At 30.4% G+C, this 24,832-nt stretch overlaps 1 long non-coding RNA gene across 3 annotated transcripts in view; it reads right to left on the reverse strand.

Moving 5' to 3' along the window:
- Window positions 1-1,378: 1,378 nt before the first annotated feature.
- LOC143048426 (uncharacterized) overlaps window positions 1,379-24,832 on the reverse strand; it is a 314,127-nt gene continuing 290,673 nt past the window's right edge. For all 3 annotated transcript variants that reach the window (XR_012969824.1, XR_012969823.1, XR_012969822.1), the window contains one exon: window positions 1,379-1,420. This is a non-coding gene — a long non-coding RNA (uncharacterized LOC143048426). The remainder of the gene's footprint in view (window positions 1,421-24,832) is intronic.

Here is a 24,832-nt window from a genome sequence, read left to right on the forward strand (position 1 = left end):
GTTATGCAAACGATATACATGTTTTTCAACGGTTTTGTCTGCATTAACTTGATTTATTGTATAACAAATCACCGGTGAGTAGCTAGGCGTGATATGAAAGACGAGCTTTGATCTCAAGACACAATGGTGCGACATTACATGGTTTTCTCAACAACTATCTCTATTGCTCTTCCATTGTCGGTTTGTTGACTAACTGTTTGCATTTCTGATAGAGAAGAAGTCCGAAATAATCTTTTACATATGAACGTTTCTTTCAGCGCTCTCCAAATCTCTTTTCTATATGGCCTTGACCCTAACATGTACAGTATTGGTTTGATAGAATATGAAATTGTTTGAAACAATTGTGCAATTAAAATCATTTCCGGGGGCTGCATTATCATAAACACTCGGAACACTCCGTTTGTAATACTGAGAAAAAATGTAACGTAGGCCACTAAGAGCAGTAACCCGGATGTTTTGTATTCCTTATCCTGTGGAACATATGCTGTTTGACGTCTGTGCAGTCTAAAACCTGTTGATCTATTTCTTTTATAAAATTGCCATGTTTTGACACCTATAAGGCACGAAAGACAAAATATTAGCAAATATGGAATCACCGAGACCACAACCGCATCAACCTTATTCAGTTTGTTCCATGTTTCAAATAACTCATTCTCTGGCCATGGGAAACAAAACATGTAAGGGAAATCGGAACCAACAGTCCATGTTACATAATGATAACAGACAACGGCTAGAATCGCTAATCCGATTATTACACATTTAGCACGGAAAACAGTACAAAAATGTGCCTTCTTTGATGGCCAAAATAATCCAATGAATTTCTCTATAACAAGTGATGCCACATACCATATCGATAAAAACGTACAAATATGATTAACATACATAATCAATGGACACAAACCGTGCACGTGGTACACACTTACTCCCCACTTTGTCAAATTTGTACACAATGTTGATAATAAGTATCCAATATCCACGATTGATATAGCAGAAAAATATCTAGATGTTGATACTTTTCGCAGTTTTGACTTTGTAAATATATAAAAACTCACTACATTCCCAATAACTCCAAAAATTATGATGAATAAAAATGCCCATCGGTTAAATTCCATTATATCTAACGCCAATTGACTCGGTGGTGGCATTAATCCTTGATAGTAATCGTTAGTTTCATTATATAGCACCATCACTGGAATCTTTGTATCATTCATACTGGTATGGTTGTATGATCCAACATAATAACTTCCCATCTCGTAATTGTTAGGAGGCAAACTCATTTTGTAGTAAAATGTCTTATCTAAGTCTCAAATTAAACCATTTCCTGATTTAGCAATATAAACGAAGAGTGTAATGATAGCGTCATTACAATGATTTCTCGATCACGTCTTGTCTACTTTAACGATGATCGCCGTTTAGGAATCTGAAATGACAAAAAAACTCTCAATTATAAAGGATCATTGTACTTTAAAATATTTGAAATGTAGAAAGGGGCGTATAAAATAAAAGTTGCAATACATGCTGGAAAAAAAAGAAACTTGTTTAAAAGTACAGATCTTATGTCATGTCTTTTCACAAGTTAATTAAATGTAAAGATTTAACCATCACAAGTCACAGTAAGGTTTTCTTTCCCTCGGAGAGGTCGTTCTAATTATATATGTGACTATTTGTAAGCACATAACTAAGTTTGAACACAATTCCAAATAACATTTCCAGTTGTTTAACATACGGAAACATATTTTGATTGACATTTGGAGTAATGCCATTTTGTCGCTGTATATTATGAAAACAATCCTAATTGTTGATAAAAAAAGACATATGACCATCTTAAACATGTTTCGTCTGATAGTTGCTCGTTATGTTTTCTATACTGGGACGTATAAATACGTAGACAGATCCAGTCAGACATATAGGATCGCATGCACTAATTTTTGAGAGTTCTATAATAGTATCGCAATAGGGAACCTTATGAGAATAGGTGACCTATTTTAATGGAAAATTTTAGAACCTAAGTACTTATCCCTCCTTTTCAGTGAAACACAAAATTTCAAGCCTTTCGTGTATTCAAAAAGAGGGACAAAAGATACCGGAGGGACATTCAAACTCATAGATAGAAAATAAACTGACAACGCCATGAATAAAAAAGAAAAAGACAATCAGACAAATAATAGTACACAAGACAAAAGATCGAAAACCTAAGACTTTGCAACACGAACCCACATAAGACGTGTTGCTATACGATTTATGTCCGCTCTGAATTTGTATGGTATTCTTTCAATTCATTCACATTAAACAAAGGAACAGTCAATTGATTAATCAAGGAAAAAGATACTATAATGGCTTAGAGGTCTTAAACAGATGGTTATAACTGTGATCACTTATCATGCTTGTACAAATTGTGACGAGATAAACATAGGCTGACTTAGAAAAAAACAATTGATCTTAAAAAACTCCAGGAGGGATGTCTTTATCTTTTTTGTTTCAAATTACAAAAATATAAGATCCTAATTGTATCCGTTTATCTTTTTTCGACTGCTGTAATTTTGTAACAAATGTTTTGGATAAGAAGTACATTTAAAGTATAACTTTCAAGCGCTAATTTACTGAAAATTGACTACACAAATCGTCATGATATTTAAAAAAATATATATTTATACTCCGTTTTAGTATGAATGCTTTAAATCTGATCCATGTATTGTCTATGTTGATGTTATAAGTATACATTAGGAGACTAAGATTTCAAATTACAAAATAATATGGGAGAAAACAGTGTCTGACAATAACATAAAGTTGACACACAAGTTACCCTGCCATATAATACCAGTCTGAAAACTCGATCAATTGACTTAAGTGAGAAATAAAAAGAAAATAATGAGATGTGGTAAAATATTGCCAATGGGAAACTAAATACAAACAGAAGAACAAAGATACGAACAGTTACAGATCACTTTCAACTACTGTCATTTAACAAAAGACAGAATAATTCCGGTACATGTATGAAAAAATGTAAAATACCGATAAAAGAGAAACTTGCTGCTTGGGTTGTACTAAAGCAATAAAAAAGAGTATATTACATGAGAAACAATAACCAAAAATAAATTGTTTTTAGCATAAGTAAATTAATTAGTGAAGATTATAAAGTTAACCCGTAAAATGTATAAAATGATGACTAAAAAGACTAGAATGATAAGCATCAATATGTGCAAATTATGTTTGAATATTTGTTTCTAGCATTCAATTGCATAATGTCATAACAACTTCTACTGTCATTGTTGTAATAACTGATCGCGCGAGAATGTAGCATTTAATTGATTGGTTTCTACTAAATATTTTTTCCAGTTAGATCATTTCTACATATTTCATATTTTTTTGTTATGGAAAACTGAATTGATAGTGTGTACTCAGTGTTCAACAAATTCATCAACATAAATGGGAACACACAAAGTGCATTATAGCTATTTCTCCATTCTTTCATTTTTTTGTAAATTGATAGGAAAAACAATTAAGAATCATTATCGCTAATGATGGCTTAGAATTTTAGTGTAAAAGGTTTTGCAATCTGTAAAGTTGCACTATTTCATGCCGATTAACAATTATTTCTGGTGATTATCTAACATTTAAAACTAGTATTAACTTGATGATTTTTTTTAATGTTTTATCTATTGAAATAATGCAGTATAACAGATCCCGTTCATAATGTAAGTTCGACACGTAGTATTATCACCCCTACGTGCACGTGACATCAATCATTTTCTCCTAGACCTTCTGATATCATTCACAATTTGTTGTCACTCATTCATTCTTTCGTAACTGTACTTTGAGTTACCCGATTCTTTATAATTGTTCATGACTTGTATAAATGATAACCGATGCGACAACCTTGATTATGTAAGACACTTATTTCAGACACAAGGTACAAGACATTAATTACAGATAGAAGGTACAAGCTAAGACAACATTGATTACAGATACAAGATAGGAGACATAATTGATTTGAGATACAAGATCGAGCCATGTGAAAACATACGTTAAAGATGAAAAAGGACGTCAAAAATCAGCAAAACGACAACATATAGCAGCAAAAATAAAAATTCAAAAAAATACCAAACTCCAAGAAAAAATCAGTTTGGAAAGCCCTTTTTAAATGGCAAACCAAAGTTCAAAAGCAAAATAAGTAATACAAAAATAACATTAAACTCAGGATTGGACACCACGACCTCCCGTTAAATCAAAAAAGGATCATTGATGTGTGAATATGGAATGCTTACTTAAATTATTTCACATGCAGCACCTGAGATGATCTTTCAACATATATTTTGAGAAAAATAAATTGACAGTTATTACTAAAAAGTGATAGTAAACTCACTAGCTGATAAATGTTTGATTTCTTAATTTTAGATTAATGTCACTGATAGAGATTGTATCACGTTTTTCCAAATTCCTTCTTAACATCTGTCTGCTTATATCTTACATAAAAATGTTTTAAAATGTTTTAGAAAAAAGTTGCAAGATCCTGCCTATTGCTTCTTCCAAGAACATTTTTGTAGTGTTGATGTTCAATAGACAGAAGTGAGGTCTTTCAGATTTTCAGATATCATCGCACGTGTTCTTGCTGATATTTTATCAACATTTGTATGTTTCTTTTATTATACAATGTATTTGTCTTGATGCATTCTGTCCACTTTTACTTTCCAAGCTGAAGATGTTTGACATTGTTGTCGTATGTTGTAAAAAGGAATTAATAAAAAAACGTAATTAAATGCTTGAATGTGTCTGTTAGGTTAGGTATTATCATATAACTTATGTTAGCATAATCATGATAATAAAAATAGAACATGTAGAAATGATAAAAAGACCTACAATTTCAACTCGCATTAGCAAATGTATAATTGTTCTTCTTAGTTTTAGCCGATTTAATTATAAAGCTTGACGTCAGGTTTTTCATTTTTTTTAGTTCAATGTTCCTGGTCAAGAAAGATCTTCAGACGACAAACTTTTATAAATCGTATTTTCATTAATAAACAGTTTAATAAATCATTTTTTGAAATCACTTCTGACACTATGGCCTTCAACGGCTATGTGATTAATTAATTTGTTTACGGTTTCTGTTTGTGTAATCTGATAGCAGATTACCGCGTGCAAATTTTAATCATCACATGTTATTCTATTGATTTGGGTGAAATTCATAACCCTCGTCCAATCAAGTTGATACATTTGTGGATCTGTTAAAGGGATACAACCACGTACAACCCAACTCAACCCATCTAAAGAATGTTTATTGTCATCTCCTCGATTTCTTTGTTAGTGCAGAATTTCAAAATGCAATTTGTTTTGCAAATAACAATACAAGTTGTGTTTTTGAAGTACTGATCTTATTCTATTGATAAATCTACCAACATGAACAGGATTCAATTCCACAATTCCCAATTTTTTGGTGATTTTGTAAAGTTTCGAGTAAAATAAGAATGATAGACGTATCATTCAATACCCGTTGGTACTGTTGAAGTTATGCGTTGTTTAACAACTTGAAAGAAAGAAGGGTTATGATCATTATTAGACCTATAAAAACGTCGTATATTAATCCTTCGATAACATTTATGTAAAAAAAACCCCGATAAATGTATTGGCTTTTTTAAAAAGGTCTTCCACTAACCTTAGTATCAACCCCCTACTAACTAGATTAGTGGGACTTAGTGGGATTATCAGAACATGTGAACCACACAATTAGTATCTTATTATAGAAACAATAAAACAACAAATCTAATAATTGTGTAATAAAACAACAATTCTTGCAGCTGCGTTCGGAACTATATTATTTTAAATATATAATAAAGTATTTCTGTATTATCAAAATAAAATTCTTTAAAATGGGGTTTTTTTTTGCTCTGTAGTTTCCTCATGCGGGACTGTCTTGTTTGTCATGAAGAAGAATAAACGACGATCTGGTAAATGTTTCCCAATGAATTAACGCTTTGGAAGAAAAGTGCAACTGTCTTTTTTAACTCAAAGTTAAAAAGAAGATACATTTGATATTTTTCCTCTGAAGAAAACTATACCGTACAATATAAAAGCTAATAAATAACATTATATGAAATCGAATACGACATATATTTGTTTTCAGAGTGGTTTGAAGATTACAGCGTTTTGAAAAAACAAATATCCGTAGAAAACAGCCTTCCTCTAATCATAGCAATACCTCATGCAGACTCTATGTTTATGATCTTATTTTTAAAACATCTGCTTTGATTCTATAGAACATCAAAATGAAAAAAAAGTTTACTGACTAATACGATTTTCAAGGTTGATATGCGACATCTTCCATGCCCAATTATAATATGATAAAATATACTGTATTTATATTGTATAATTATATTTCATGCACTTTTTGAATAAAATATTGTTTAAAGTAATATGCTAATGATAGGTATAAAACAAGGACATCTATATTCATACATCTATAATTGACAACAATTACTAAGATATGATATGTTTAGAACCATTGTCTCTTGTGGACACAAAAGTCATAGTGATTGTGAGTTGTGCTTTAAGTTAAATGACATATACACATATTGGGTAGAAATATCTTTAAACAGAGCTAACGCAGTAAACCAAGGCTCCTTGCTGCTCACAATAGGGCTCAAATAATGCTTACATCGACACATATCAAAAAGTTATAACAAAAAAAAAAAATGTTATTGCATAGCAAAATCATAAAGAGGTGACTTATGTAACGTGTCAGTTGAGTCATTGGTAAGCTCCACTCCAATCAGTATTGGTAAAAGTCGATAGTATATACACTATCCTGAACACAATTTTCTCCTAAATGAGATTGGTAGTTTTTTATTATGTCATATCAGTCATGTTTACCATGAACTTTCAAACTAATATGGCGATTGGACAGATGTAATGGATTCTATTATTTGATCGTATTAATCTAAATGCAGCTTTATTTGTATAGGATCCATAAAGCGTAAAATTGAAACTTATGTAATGGATTGTCATGATTTGACGGACTTTTTTCTACTGTTAATCAACGACAGTCTTTAAAAATTCATGGCCAAACCATTTTATTCTGTGTAGAATTACTATTTTCATTAGTTTTCTAATTCAAATTGATATAGTTTGATATATGAAATAGCAGCTTTTGTTAATGATATATAATTTATAATTCTATAGAGGAACGGAAAAACAATAATGCACTCATATTTAAAAGAACTTTAATATGCAACTCTATAAACAAAATACCATCATATTTCTAGTAGTTTGAATAAATTTGGAATTAATCAAGATGTTTTTCTTCATTTTCTACACTGTTAATATAACTGTGAATATTCACAAAGAATCCATTATTAAAGTGAATTTAAACATCAAACGTATTGCCATATCCTCGCAATCGTTAGTTGTATAACAGAACATGTAAAGTACGGAAATGTTATCCAATAATTCATAATAATATCTAAAAATTAAGGCAGTTTTTATCCTAAATAAAAAATATAATACCTATATATTTAACATACCTTTGTTATATTAAAATAATCACTAATACATTAAATTCCTCATACTATAATTGACCGGAAAATTTAGCACCGGTCATTTGGAAACACGAGTGACGATGATGGTATGCTATACGTGAACATTGAATAGAATAAAATGTGAAAACACCTTACCTTGAAACGACAGACTGTTGTAACTATTTAGCCTATCCTAAACATATCTGTTATTTGTTAAATAAATACAAAACATTATTTTTATCCAATTTCCTTCAATAACTAGACTAAATGATGGGTATCCTTGGTAAGTGTTATTGTATAAATGATTCCATAGTAGAGGTTTGGGTTTAATTTAAAACCAATGATTACTAGCGACACGCGCGAGTTAGATTTAAAAGGCTTACTATCGGATTTTGTTATTGCAATGAAGACAAATAGTTACTGTGGACAAACATAATTTTATAGCTTAAAGGGCGTTAAATGTTGAAAGGTTTATAGGAATGAGGGGAAGAAAGTTATAAAATGGTCGATTTATGTCTTTTTAGATAAAAAGAACGTGATTCAAACATGTGTCAAAGGTTACATGCTGCCTGATAGGTTTACGTTATGAAAGAAGATTAAATGTATTTATTGATATGCATACCAAAACGTTTCGAGTTCAGGGTGCAAGTCATTGTATTATAGAAAAAGAGGGCGGGGCATAATATACTGTCAGAGTAAAAGTAGCACCGAGCTTGGCGGGACAATTTTTTATTTGCCAATTGTTTTCCTGATTAACGGTGACATCAGCTCTCTGTGTCCATCTAAATCCGTAGATTTAAAACACACTTCACTTTGTTATTACGATTTCACAAAACTGAACACTATTTTGAACTGAGTAAAGAAACAAAAAACTAGTACAAACGATTTTCCATTTAACAATGACGATATTGAGTAAATTTTCTCATATCACTCATTTAGACAGCATCTCAACTGATGGGATCAGACAGGCTCAAACATGAGCCAGTGTTAAACAAGTTTTGTTAGTATATAACTCTTTACAATTACATAGATCAGTTGAAGAAACGTAAGACATGATCCAATAAGAGGCAATACCAAAAGCTTAACTATGTTAAGACCCCCCCTCCCCCCAAAAAAAAGAATCACAAACAAACGAAAACAAAATTTAAGAAAATTCAAAAACACAAGTATACATGATTGATACAATTAGTTATCAAAGGTACCAAGCTTATAATTGATATGTCAGACGTACGTTTCGTCTACATACAAATCATCAGTCCACGTAGTATCCTTTTTCCTTTTTTGTAACATTTATATTACATTTGCAGCGAAGGACAATTTTCAATTGAAGCATCATAAAATCTCATTTCAACATCGATGATAAAACAGTTTCACCAAACTTACCCAACAATGATGTAATAATCCTGTAAAAGCGGAAGTATCACCTTCAGACACATTTTGATACCAGAGCCGTAAAATAGAAACGTTTTATTTTGTCAATTATCTCGTTCACATAATCCCAATATGCAAGACAATTGTATTACTTTGTCATTTCCATCGTTTATGTCGCCTAGTTGTTATTAACATCCCTGTTGTAGTGACGGTAAAGTAAAGTTAGTATTGTATAAGCGTCATACTCACAGACCTTACCGAGGTTTTCACACTTGTTTGCATTGTAGTTTAAAAAAAATGGTATATCCAGGTCAAAAATGAATAACCTTATTCTACAAGGACCCTCTGGAATGAGGTCATTAAATGTACTAATAAAATGACCTTTTAGAATTAGACTGAAAACTAATTTTTCCTCTCAAATATTGCTATTGTAGAAACATTACTTATAATCTGAGACTAAGATTAAGATTATAGGTATAATATTAAATTTCTATTGATATAAAAATAAGAAGATTAAGGACAAAATAGACATAAACGTAGCCTTGATGTTGATGAAAGTAGTATGTTTTCTTACAAACATCCAATTCAGACGGTTAAAACAAGAACATCATTGCATTTATATCGCTCTTCAGAAAACGGAACCTTTTAACCACGCCGATAAATGCCGCATTCAATGACAAATAATGTTTTTCTTTTAATATAACGTGTTTCCGACTTAAAATTTTCCGGAAACTCAACACTAATAAACATTGAATCAATTCTGGCAGCGCTATCTTACAACCGAAATAATCTTAAAAATGTAAAAAACTGAGAATATTTTATTATTTCTACAAACACTCCTGAAAATGTAATACAATGTAAATTTTTCCAGGTGATTCTTATACAAATATAGATAAAACATATGTAAAGAAATTATTTCAAATTTCATTACTGAAACCCGTTTTTTTTTTTTTTTGATTCTTTTGTGTGTCCAAACGATACGTATATTCTAGAAGCCATGTATCGTATGACCATAAGGAGTGATACATTAATTTCCGAAAATTGTTGGAATATCATCCCCCCTTTATAAAAGACCCCAAACAATTTGACTTATTTTAGACAAATGTCAAGATGATATATGCACCATTTAAAACTGTTGTTTTGATGTGGCCAAGTTAGTTCATCAGGACAATACTTAAACATTTAAAAACAAAGCACAGGAACCAATTGGCTCAAACCATAAAAGTATCATAAAACGAGGTCATATCAAATAGCAATATGAGCTATAAAAACAAACAAATATGTTAACAACTTACATCGTGTTTATCTAATCGCATCAATCGTGTTGGTCTGCGTGGAAGAGATTGAAAGCGAGGAAAAGAGAACGGGATTGCTCTTCCGACAATTAAAACTTATCCGTGGTTATTTGAGACACTTATCATGTATATATGAAGTCGGCATTCAACTCGTGATGGTGTATATAAAAATTTCAAATAGATGCTATCAATTTAACCACTTGTAATTCTTGTAAGCAACGATCCTCTATCATCGTTTCAAATATGCTGTTGGGATGTTTTAACTTATTTACCTTCGCCATGAACTTTAGATCTAAACTGTATGAGGTGCTATTAAATGGTTGTACAGTCTGTTTTGCTAAAAAAATCGTCCGTTTAAAGAATAAATATTGATTCACATATCCTGTAATTGGTTTATCACACGTTCTATTTGATTTTAATCGCCGACTTTTGGAACAACAGTTAATGGTAGAGAGTCTATGGTGCGAAATTGAATAGATCAAATTGTTTACTATTTTCATGTCATTATCTATTTTATAGTGTTTTTATGTCCTAAATAATGATCTTTCTTTTTTTTGTTTGAATTTCCCCCCGGTTGGTGCAAATTACATATCTTGTCAAGCTATGCGTTTGGTGTATACTCCCTGCCATCAATTATCATCGCCTTGCTGTTATTTGTCCTACATTTATTTATTCATTAATTCGTCATATATAGTATGCTATTTTACCGTTACTGACCTTGACTTGTACCTTAACCTTTATTTATACTTGAATGTACAAATTGAAAGCATACTTCAACAAAAGACGACTTTTGTTATGTTTATTTCTATGTGAAACCTTGTGAGAGTAAAGATGATATAAATGAGTATTAACAGCGCTGGAGATAATGGCGCCAATGTATGAAAATGTAACAGAAAGCTAACACGTACTTTAATGAAGATAAAGTACATTGCAGTTTGATTCTCTATCGAGTCACATGACCAACCACTGACTATCTCTCTATATTACAGCCATGTGAAATAGACACTTTATCAAAATAAATGACTTCTACATTATATTTGTTAAATAATAAATGCTGACTTAATAATATGTCGTTAATCTGCTTTAAAAAATGGACTCTACAGCTAGTCAATTATTACAATAGATATGACAGATACATTTTTCTGTTAGCCATTTCAAATCTTACATGATCTGTTTGCCTGGGACTGAATATTGCTCATGTAAAAAAACATAAAATTTCATCCACTGTTGATGCCATTTCGATTTTAAGGAACTCACTATTTCAATGAGCGTGAATTGTTATCAAATGGTACCAGGCTTATAAACTAATATACCAGACGCGCGTTAACGTTTCTTCTTCATAAGACTCACCAGAGACGCTCAGATCAAAATAGTTAGAAAACCAAGCATGTAATAGTTGAAGAGCATTCATAAGCATAAAATCATTTATAAAAACTATGCCACGAAACCCTTTTTTGTATTTAATGATATTCATACAAAACAAATAAATTTTTATGGTGATAACTAATTCGGTTATATTTGTTATATGTTGCTGTCATAATCTAGGAAAATTGAACGGCATTTTGCTTACATAATTTAAAAAATATCAAATGTCCATTGTTATCTGTGCTACAAACATATCATACGGCCATTCAACTGAAAAGGCTGTAATAAAATTAACGGTACCAATTTTCTTGCACCAGATGCGCATTTCGACAATACATGTCTCTTCAGTGATGCTCGTGGCCAAAATATTTGAAATCCAAAACTTATATAAAAGATGAAGAGCTATAATCCAAAAGGTCCAAAAAGTATAGCCAAATCCGTGAAAGGAATCAGAGCTTTGCACGAGGGAGATACATTCCTTAATTTGTAACAATTTCTATCATTTTGTAACAGCAAATTTTAATAACAAAAAGATCCGTATTTTCATGCCAGTACCGTAACGTTTATAAAGGAGACACCAATTTTGACCGCTCTGAATCTTTAATTTAATAGCTTTCTTGTAGGGAAGTAACCTCTATCAAAATGTGAAAAATGCTGTCTTTAGTTATTTGCAGTTGTTTACGTCTGTCATAGAAGCTTGAACAAAACGTTATGAGCAAGAGATGTTATAAATTGACAATACAGTGTGTAATGCATTACGAAACATGCGTTTACAGAATTGGTATTGTTTCTGAAATTATGTTATAAAGTTTATCATACATTTTTTTTCATTTTCCTGCCGACTTTTTGAACATCTCATGGTAGAGATTCTTCTGTGTTTCATTAAACTGTTTTTATATCGTAATCTATTATTCAATGTTTTTATTTCCTTAGTAATGTACGTTTGATTTGTTTGTTATTTTTTGCGGTTGCTGCAAATTGCATAACCTGCCAAGATATTTATTTGATGCATATTGACTCTTATTCCTTATCATCGTATTGCTGTGTTTGTCCTACATTTATTTGTTTAATAACCTTCAATATGAAATAATGAGATGTGGTATGATTACTAATAAGACAACTATCTACCAAAGTACATATGAAGTAGATATCAGCGATTATAGACAACGAACGGCCTTCAACAATGAAAAAAAAACCTATACCATATATTCGGATAGAAAAGTCGCGTCTTAAAATATATCAAACAATTCATTTGAAAAATTTAACGAGAAAACAAATATAACAAATATGAAAAAAACGACAAATATTGAATTAGTGGCATCTGACTAAGGACAGATACATAAAACATTGTTCGGGAAGAAACTTGTTTGATGTAGCAATTCCTACTCTAACCTTGCACAGTGGTGTAACAGTACAACATAAGTACGAACTACAAAAATCAGTTAAAGATGGCTTACGTCATCAAATTGATACCATACGCAAAAAGATCTAAAACAAAGACCGGACGTGTGATTGAATTAAAAAATAAAACAAAAATATGTAAAGTTCAGATCAGAGAGTACGCGCAGTTTATTGACTTATTAAACACAAATATACTATAGTTATAGACATCTAATATTACTTGCCTTTTGAACAAATGAATCACAATTGCCATAACGGGGAATAAAACAGTGATATAAAAGAGTAAACATGGACAGTGTTGCAGACCGTTCTTTGACCCATAACTGTTAAGTTTCTATACTTTGTAACTTGGATGCAGAGTTGTCTCACTAGGAACATAATGCTTCTTCTTATTAACAAAAAAAAAAAACAACATGAAATGGCGCTGGATATAATGACGCCAACATCTGACATATACACTGAAGTTATCACACATTTAAATGAAATAAAGTACATTGCAGTGGATCCACAATGAAGTCAAATGACCGATCATTGACTATCTATTTACGTTACAGCAATAAGAAATAGACACATTATCACAATAAATGACTTCTACATTATATTACCTAAATGATAAATGCAATTTTAAGAATAGGTCATTATCTTCTTTAGAAATTGAAGCTAGAGTACGTAGAGTACAACAAAAGATATTACGGATACATTTTTGTATTTGCAAAAACCAATCTTGCATGTTCTGTCTGACTGAAAGTTCATATAGCTCATGCAAATAATATGGAATTTATCTATTGCTAATATCAGTTTGATTTTGAGGAGATCACAATTTCAATGAATGAAAAAGCAATTACATGAACTATCTATCAGCGAATGTATAATTAGATATTGAAATACAATATGTGACGTACACCAAATGCAGAAGATTCTAGTAATAATACACAGCGCATAAAACCTGCCAGTCTTCAACATTAAGCAACTGTATTTTTTAAGAACAAAATGTCACAGTATAACAATTGAATATTCAGCTTCAAATATGACAGAAATAGATGCACAACTGAATAAGTCTTTGGTCCTAATTCCAGGCAGACTGATTTCTATTTGTACAAAAAATAACCATTTGAAGTAAACATATTTTCAGATGTCATTTCAAAAACTTCAGTAAATATGTTCGCACGATACATCGTTGAACTAGATATATGATCAGCATTCCCGTTATTTGGAACATCGCTCGTTGAAGTACAGTCGTTATTAAATGTTCTCATAGAAAATATTATCTTTAATTATAATAGTTTCGTCTACATAAGACTCATCAGTGACGCTCAGATCAAAATAGTTGTAAAGCCAAACAAGTAAAAGGTTGAAGAGCATTGAGGACTAAAAATTCCTAAAAATGGTGCCAAATACGACTAATCTATTCCTTGGATAAGAAAATCCTTAGTTTTTTGAAAAATTCAAAGTTTTGTAACATGAAATTTATAAAAATGACCATATAATTGATATTCATGTCAACACCGAAGTGCTGACTACTGGGCTGATGATACCTCGGGGACGAAACGTCCACCAGCAGTTGCATCGACCCAGTGGTGTAAATAGTTATCAAAGGTACAAGGATTATAACTTAATAAAACCATCAATCAAGTGATAATGTAAATAGAAAATGCACAAAAATCTTTGAAAGGGTTAAAATAATTACCATAAAATCGTCAAATCTCCAAAACAAACCTCTTCAATAAATTTAAAAACACCACATTTCTCTAAATGAATTGACCAATCTATGACCGTGTTGAAGGTGGAAAATATAGAAAAACGACGTTTAAAATAGCTTTTCATTGCAAAGACTACATGTTTATTTCAAAGTTTGTGTTTTATTTCAAATTTAATACCCCTTTTCTCAATGTTAACATAAAATAGAAATTTAGTGAACCTTTTTGAAATAATCATAGATGATAAATATTGAAAGAATTGAACCAAAGCGTGTCCTTTTTATATATTTGAAGTCGAATTTTACATAAGAAGTTAAGATACAGCCTGTTACAAGCAAGGCATATGACAGTTGTTATCAATTCGTTTGATGTGTTTGAGCTTCTGATTTTGCAATTTGATTATGGACTTTCCGTTTTTGAATTCAGTATTTTGAGTTCCGAATATGTGCAATTTTACTTTTGATATTTTACATAATTTAAATGAAAAGTTACTAGGCTTTAACATTTTAGAAAATGTTTATCTTTTTTAACAACAAAACTACGACGGACTTAAAATACTTATATTTAATATTATTTTTAGTTCCAATGACTTTACAGTTCTGGTACTTCATCATGCAGTGAGTGTGTTTGTTATAATATAAAACGGTTTGGTTAGTAACCTTAGGTAAAACTGCTTTTTAATCACAGGTATATGTACATTTTGGAAAATTGTATTTTTGCTCAGTTTAATGTCAATGTCAGTCGGCCGGCAGAAATACAATTTTGCATGTAAGATATTTATTTATCTGATTTTTATGTTAAAGATCTTGTCTGCTTTTTGGTTAGGTTGTTGTCTCTTTCGTACATTCTCCATTTTCATTTTCAATTTAATCTTAATCCATTAAAAAATAAAGAAATGTAGTTTCACACTCGATAAAAAATCCTAAAGCAGCAGAGGAAAAATCTTGTAAATTTTATTCTTACAATTTGAAAGTCACTATTACACAGGCAAATTTCACTCACATCAATTTCACGTGAATTTAAATTCATGTTAATCTCACGTGAAATTCACATCAATTTCACCTCAAACTAGCTTATACGTGAAACTCACGTGAAATCAGTTCATGTGAGTTTCACGTGAATCTCATTTGAATCTCATGTGAATTTCACATGAAAATTGCGTAAAAAATTTCAATGTGAATTTCACATGATTCTTTTAAATAAAGTATTTCAAATAACATCTAAATTTTCAAATTGAAGTAAAATCATGAAAAATATCTATTTGTTTTTGTAAATTTCACATGAAATTCATGTGAAAAAATTCACATCAGACTCGTGTAAATCTCAATTCACGTGAAATTCACATGAAAATTTTCACGTGAGTTTCATGTATAAGCTCGTTTGAGGTGAATCTCACGTGAATTTGTTCATGTGAATTTCACGTGAATTGAGATTCATCTGAAATTCATGTGAGCAAATTTTGCCTGTGTATGATAGCTCATTAAAATATATAAAAATAGAATGGTGCTTATAAACCCTGTAACTATGTATAAGCATTTCTTAATATTTTTTGATGATTTGTCATTAGCAATGTTCCAAATTTATCAAGGACATTAATACATGAATCCTTTTGAGCTTTTTATCAAGTATTTACAAAAAATGATCCCTCGAAAGTTTTGACGTCAATCTTTTTTTTATATTTTATCAAAATCTGAGACATAACCTTAAATGGATATAATTTAAAAAGGCAAACAAACGGCAAACGAATAAAGTATATATACTAGTCAACAAAAGAAACGATACACGACTTTGAAATAAAATTTATCAAAAAGTATTAAATATATAAACAAAATGAGATTCACTATTTTAAAAAGCTTTCATTTGCAATGTATGCACATGTGATAATGAAAATCAAAACTTGTCGGAAAGTATCTAAATTCAGTGTAAACGACCATAGGGTGCACATTAGTTTTGCGGGATGTTGAATAAAAATCGACACATAATTTCAAATTTGTTTAAAAATATTCCATATGCTAATCAAGTCATGTCCATGTTGTAACTAATGGGTTGAAATATTGTTTTTTCAAATTTTTGGGAAAAAAAGTGTTTTTTGAAATCTCAAAAAATGCAAAATTTTTTTTTTTATTTTCGTCTCAAATCAATGCTTTAGATATGAAAACAACACACAGTAAATTTGGAACCTTTCGGATTAGTTTTAAGATTGTTATCGCTCTTTGAATATCACTTTACACATACTGTCTATGGTAAACCAGTTAATAATGTATACATTTTAACGATTTCTCGTGGGACCGAACTTTGCTTAACAAATAAACGAAGAAACTGTATGAAACAAATTGATGACAAACATTGTCTTTACCTTTAAATGAGAGGTTGGCATCATTAGTTGGAACATCTGTTTTTAAAATTGTCGTTTATGTAAATTTTGTAAAAAAAAAAAAAAAAAATCGCGAAAAAATTTTTTTTTTTTAACGGATTTATATTTCTATAATGATTAAGTATTACTACGTTCAATATTGGTCCAATGAACGGAAAACTTTATCTTTAATTTGAAAAAAAAGTCTTGTATCGTTTCTTTTGTTGACTAGTATAATAGTTGTTTTAAAAAGTTTCTTGTCCCTCAGGTCATTTCCATAATCACGTGACTGAACATAACATATTTCTAGTACGTATAATCTGTCTAGCATATGCATATAATTTCATTTGTTGTAGCATCCAGTAACTTTTCCATTTCACGTAAAACAAAATCTGACTAGCGCTTTCATGTAGGATTTAATTATCGGTGTTTGTGATAAAGCTAAGGTTAATAACACAATGAATTACCTATTTAAGACCGCCAATAATTCTTTAAAAGCATTAGGTTATTCATTTTCCATTGAGGGTGATTTTGTTACCTTTGGCAACTGGTCTGTTCTATTTGTATCAAGAACATTAACAAATAGTAATAAAATTAGATGAATTTGTTAAGTATTTACTTAAAAATAGTCCTTTCACACATCTTGACGTCACTGTTTTAGCATTGTCTTATATATCTTTAGAATGCTAGTTAGAGTCTCATGCAGTTCTACGGAGAATTACTTCGCGTTTTAAATATAGATGTGTTTCCTCATAATTATGAACCTTAATTATGACCTTATAACGTTTGAAAAAATATTGGTTGATTTATATGTTGTACAACGCATTCTCAGGTCGCGTAATCACATTCAGGATCCTGTATTTCTGTGGCTGTCGTTTTGTTTTGTGTATATTTGTTTCCAGTATTGTGTTGTTCATTAATTAGGCCGTTAGTATTCTCGTTTCAATCGTTTACATTTGTGATTCCGGGACTTCTAAAGTGACTCAGCAACATGGGCTTTTCTCAAAAAATTTGTTGAAGGCCGTATTGAGACCTATAGTTGCATATGTCTGTGTCATTTTGATCTCATTTTCATTCATGCCATATCTTTTCCTTTATATGAATGGTTATAATAGAGTTGATACAGTAATTTTCAAAGGAAATATTCGTAGAACATGTGAATGAGAAAAGAGAGTATTTTATGTAACAGTTGTTAATTTTGTTTTCCTATTTTTCTCCCTCACCAATTTCACATTTCCTAATCGATTTTGAAAATATTGTTCTCCTCACTATTGAAATAACTGTTCTCGGTAAATGATTGGTCGACATTTAATTATAGCGACAAATTTCATGGTTTCTTCGGAAGTTCCTTTATGTGACGCCATGAAAAAAGCGAAAATGTCTGATGACTCATATCTATAGAATACTACTTTCTTCAAGTTTTGAAAAGGAAGGACACCAACGATTAGAAAAACAGATTTCATCAAGCTACATGTTTTACTCGTGTATCATGAATTTTTTTCACTCTCAATGATAAACTCGGCAAGCCTCACGCTTTAAATATTAAAATTGAACTGTCTCAAGTGAAGAAATATCGTACATTATAACTTTTAGTAAGAAATGTAAAATAAGAAATACATTTGGAAACAAGCTCGAAATCAATTGCATCAAATATAAGATTTGTTCTAATATTGTTAAAATCAAATTATAATCTAAATTAGAAATATAAATGACAGCATATTCTTATATATGATTTAACAATTTCAGTTATTGTTGTATATTTTTGAATCAAAACATAGTTGTTATCAAAATGAAATAATATATAATCACTAACGCACCATACTATCAGAGCATGCGCCAATGTTTCTTTAAATCGTATTCAGAAATAACAAGAATACGTGTTCAACGGCAGGATTCATAGTCATGGTGTTATAGATATTTACGTCATATCGTAAAAACTATATACATTACAATTAATAATGCGTCGATCTGATATTCTTGTAACAAAACTATTTTTGTTTAAATTGTGTTAAAACCAAGATTTTAGGATTGTCAAATCTTAAACTTAACTATACTTATATAGGGATTAACAATAACTTTAAATTTCAATCTTGGTAAATATTTAAAAACATTTTTTTTCTAGTTTTTTTTTATCTACAATGTTCTTTTGATATGCCAAGAATATAATTTATTTTGTTATTTTTGACAACTGTGTCTTACGACATAAATATTGGTTAACCATACAGTTATGCAAGATCTGATTGTATTTTAATCCGTTTACAATACGTTGCTTCATATTCTTAGAAAAAAATTGAAAATACCAAGGCAAATTGACCATAGAAAACTAACAATTCTGAATAAGAAATAAAAAATAGTAAAGAACTTAAAATGAAACTTAACTGATAAAACAGTTCAGGTAAATCTTATAAGAAACAGCCAAACAACACTACACCCGAGTATCCTGTTGCATTGTTGTTAATCCATTGATAGATGTTGTTGCATTTCTTTTTTGGATAATCGATCGTGTCTTATTTAATTCAACTTAATGTGAATGAGTTTTGTCATGAGTCTATCTACTTCTTTAAGGTACTTTTCAACGATGAATAAATTTATCTTGTTTATTTGTAATATCAATGAAATTATCTCAATTCAGCTACTTCTATATAATCATAAATTTGGTTATACCCATTCATTTGTGAGTTTCATTTATGAGAGAATAACTACCAGATTACCAGGGATCTACAGGTCTTTGACTCTGTTTTAGGACATGTCATCAATAAGCAGAATCACATATCCCTTGAGATTTTTACTTGTTGTATAATAGATCAAAAAGTTTCGTGCATTCACTATTTGAAAAGTGCAACTGAAATACAATTAGATTACCTATTCAGAAATAATTGCATTAGCTCAATTGATCTGAAGAGTAAACCATGAACGATTGTAAAGATTAAATTATGTCAAGGAGAATACCATTTTCTTGAAATATTGTAGTGCAGTCCGATATTTTAACTGGATGGTATTTTCATACTTGCATATCTACAATGAGCTATTTTTTCCCCTGGAAATCAAATTCAGGTTGATTAAAAAACAGCAACAATTCATCTAAATTTTTATAATGGATAAGGTTTTTACAAGGAATAAATATCTTTTAACAAGGATACCATGCTACTGTAATAATACTTGAAAGTTACTGTAAAACATGTAGAACAGTTTTTGTATTTGGAGCACATCGGTAGTTGTTTCCATGGAAGTATAAATAAGACATTTACTAATTTTACATTGCAGTTTTGTAGTCTTGGTCCATTTAGGTTGAGTGTCAAGTTACAATGTAAAGTTCATCTTGTTCGCACTTTACTAATTCACGCCAGAGAACTTAACTGCTGTCATCCGTAACTTGAAGTTCTTCTTGTTTATCAGACAGGAAATTATATATGTCTTGCCGTATGCCAGGAATAGCAGACTATTTTATGTATAATAATATTGATGGTAAGAGTAATCGGGAGGTTTAAAATTGATACCTTCTGTGTAATGATCTTGGATAGAATGATTTTTGTGTAGATAAAAATAAGACTCCCGAACATATCAGGTTTTGATTTTATTTCGTCTCAAAAAGGTATTCAGTTCGGTTTTGATAAGTTGTAATGTATTTTGTTAAACAATATAAAACTACTAGTGAAATGGTAAATAGACTAACTAGATAGAATAACCAAAACAAATAATCAATAGTATGACTATCGATATAACATATCATCTGATACACAACAAGTGAGATTGGGGACATATGGATGTCTGAATATTTTATTTCTACTGATATTTATACTTATTTTAATCTGGTTTTGTGCGCTTTCCTACGTCAAGATGGAGAGTGAAAACGCATAAAACCATGTCAAGAGTAACAATAAAATTCTTTTTAACAGTAATTTCGCCACGTATGTTTCATTTTAGAACATAACTTTTATGTATTATGCAATATTTAATTGAATGGAAATGTATGCTTTCTCACTAATCACTTATAAATAGTGCTTGGTGTCTTTTTTTGTAAATAGTTTGCAATTAAGCGATTTATAAATTAAAACCTCATCTTGGACGTATTCATTGTCTGATTAAAAATGATCTATGGAGATTATACGTGACTTGAAATAACTGTTGGAAGGCTTAATTAAGGCAACTACTTTATGCAACACATTTGTCCTGGTTTTCATTACTATATAAACCGGGGAAATAACACATGAGAGAATTATTTTCAAATAGAACAAAAACCTATATTCCAGAAAAAAAATTGTATCTATTTCATAAAATGATATGATAGAAAATTAATTGTCTGTCCATTTTTGTTGCACTGCACGATTTGGTAATTCAATGCAAAAATCTATATTAATCCTTTACAAAAAGTAAAAGGGACAATCCTAAGCTTATATCCTCAAATATTGTCTGTGATCGCTCTTTTGATTTTTTCAGTCAATGTTAAATATGACTAGTTATAAATAAAATTATTGTTAACACAATTACTGAAGTAGACCTTGTACTGATATACAGAATAATGTCATTGTGCAGTCTGATTTGTCAAAAAAGAAAATAAAAATACGCGTAATTCAGATCTACCGATGATACTTAATTTGAATATACGTTCGTATTGTAATTTATAGGATGACAGTTTATATCTTAATAAGAGTTCGTGCACTCTTATACCATAACTTACCCATGATTAATCGCTGTCAAACATTAATTTATTCACAAAATAATCTGCGTCGGGTAAAAATCGACCTAATGCAAATGAATATCAAATTTAATTTGGGTTGAATAAAATATGTCTGTAACTATTTGAAAAGTAAGTTGATATCAGAACCATACAAAACAGACTTAAATTCATGAATTTTTAGTTCTTCGATAGGTTACAATGTAAATCAGTTCAGCATGTTTGTTGTATTTGTTTATTTCATTTTAGTTTCTTGCTGTCTTCTTTTATTCTATATCAGTTCGTTTCACTATTTTGCCGTTACTCTTCAATCTAAGATTGCATGTAACAAAAATGCATTATGCGAATCCTTCATTTCATATCCGATGTCTTCTTTGTGATGATTATGTTTTGTTTTATGTTAATAGATTCATTAAATACAGTTTTTATTTCCCAATTGAAGCTTATTTACGATCAGATGGTCGTCAATGATTGAAAATATGTGTCGCGTTTAGAAGAATTAAAACTTCAATGTCCCTTATTGACAATAAAAAACTCATAAAAAATTCCAGGTTTGTAATTTTATACATCAGACGCCCGTTTTGTCTACAAAAGATCCTTGAGTGAAGATCGAATGATAAAAGGTTAAAAGGCCGAATAGGGTACAGAGTTGAAGGGCATTAAAGGTCCAGTTTCGAACAGTTTGTGTGCTTAATTCAGATAAAAATTGTAACCGGTAGCTATCAAATATATATAATGATCATCACATTTATAATTATTCAAAAGATTGGGTTCAAAGTGTTTATTATTTGAAAAATAGGAAAAAACATAAGCATACTGTTACTTTGTAATATCTTTTACAGTTTTAAAATTAAAGCTAGTTGTACGACGGTAAGTATGTGAATTTGTTTTGTTTTATTTATACAATATGAATTTCATTGAACGTTTAGAAGTTCAAAGAAAGCAAATCTAGAGAAACTATTTAATGATACCAACTGAACAATATTATAGTTATACAATTTTTATCTGATACTACAAAACAATTTTGTTATGGAAAGTACTTCTTTCGCTCAGAAATATTTCATAAAGCTGACTGAGTAGCCATAATGAGTACACTAATGCCAATATTTCATCTCTTTGTCGTATTAATATACAATAAACTGTTGTTGGACATCATAATGCTTTTGTAACATTTGCATTTTGATGACTGTTTATAGTAGTGTGATACAATATAATATTTGTGAGCTACTCCAATCAAGGCTTAAATTGTAACATCACAGATTCATAGGCTTTAGTGGAGATATAAATCAAAATAATGCATTAGATAATATCACACGACTGTCCAAGGGAAATTTAAATCAATACGAAATTCATTTGTACCAGTTTCGCAATGGTATAATTATATCATTTTCATATGCGATTTCAAAGAATTTCGTCTATGTACTATACAATAACCCATTCACCTCACTTGTAATAATAACACAAGAAATGGTGTATTCCCTTAGTGCTGATAGTAACGAGTTATGGTCGATTTGTTTACAATTGAGAACAAGACATTAGTCATTCTTTAAAACAGAACAACATATATTTCACATGGACTTTTACCAATACTGTGGTTGCTTTTAATGATAATAATCAATCTTAATGTAACTTTAATAAAATATGTAAGCAAATAAAAATGGAAGGTATCGGTTTTAAAAAAGGAAAATGTTTTAACTAATTTGTTTGAAATATTAACGTTTATTACAGCAAATATGATATGCTGTTGTAAATATGACATCAAACGAAGGAATCAACCTTGCATATCATGAACTTAACAAAACATCGGCATAAGGGAATACACAGACGCACTTTGGTTACAATGATAGAATATGCATTATCAAATTCACATCAAAGTCTGAAAACGACAAGTGTCGTTACAAATAATGTTGGACTAAGTGAGAGTGAAATGGAATGTGTAAATATCATAATTAAATAGATCCCTAAAATTTGTTTGAATTATTTAATTTAAAAAAAAACAACATATTAGCATATAACAGATGGGGCTTTGTAATGTCTATATGATATTGTAAAAATCCTTCGTAGTGTATAAAAAGAAGAAATGCATCTGCTATTATGGAGACAAAAAATCTTCTACTGAATTTCTGGACAGAAAATTTTATCGCGCTCAATCCTAACCTCACCTTAGACAGCGGAATTTTGAAGTGGCTTGAATCATCGGACGGCTACAAGAGAATATAATGTTTACACATGCTATGGTTTAAGGGTCAAGACGCCTTCTACTGTCTACGAAAAAGGCATGACCTTGTTTAAAATCAAAACATAAGACTTAGTGTCAACAGTGTATGATAACAAACTAGATAATTGTATTATAACCATGCAAATGTATGGAACGCCACAGCTGTCTTATGTGGTTCCTTGATACTACTTAATGATGTTTTGATATAACTAAATATGGAATAGTCATTGACGTTGACTTTGTTATAATAGGGTGTTGCTAAACGGCGGAAACGGAAAACGGAACAGAATACAGACCGGAAACGGAAAACGGAAACTGAAAGAATTGACATCTTTTCTTTTTGGTTATATTATCTCCATAGGAATGTTTTATATAGTATAACATATGTTTACAAGAAAGAAAAACAGAGGAATACATTTAAAATAAAATATTTTAGAGCATAAAGTTTTGAAATAATAAGCAGGACATATCATGATGAGACTAGGATTTTGAAATACAAGATCCCAGTTTAGACCATGCATACGTCGTTTATAAATGCAATTCAGTAATCTGTTCGACTTTATTTATTTTAAAAAAGTTGACTAAATGTCAATAAGATAGTAACCCAACATCACTAATACATTTTGGTTTTAGTCATACATGTAAGTGGTCGTATACGTTTTTTTTTTAAATATGACCTGGCCCTACCTAGTGAGCTTTTCACGTCACGTGACGTCTGTCGTCCGTTTTCGACTTTGTTAACGTTTCAAAAAATCTTCTCTGAAACTACAGGGCCAAATGTTACCAAGCACATATCTTAAAGGAAGTAGTTTGACAGTTTTAGTTAAATTTAGCAACAAGTATCATTGGTGTATCTAGTTTAAAAAGTGGGCTGGATAACTCTGCTTGCCAGCCAGGATGACCAACATGGCTGAAATTAAAACATAGGAATGGAATGCAAGTGCTGTCT

This window comes from Mytilus galloprovincialis, chromosome 10 (assembly GCF_965363235.1).
Source record: "Mytilus galloprovincialis chromosome 10, xbMytGall1.hap1.1, whole genome shotgun sequence".
Lineage (NCBI taxonomy): Eukaryota > Metazoa > Mollusca > Bivalvia > Mytilida > Mytilidae > Mytilus > Mytilus galloprovincialis.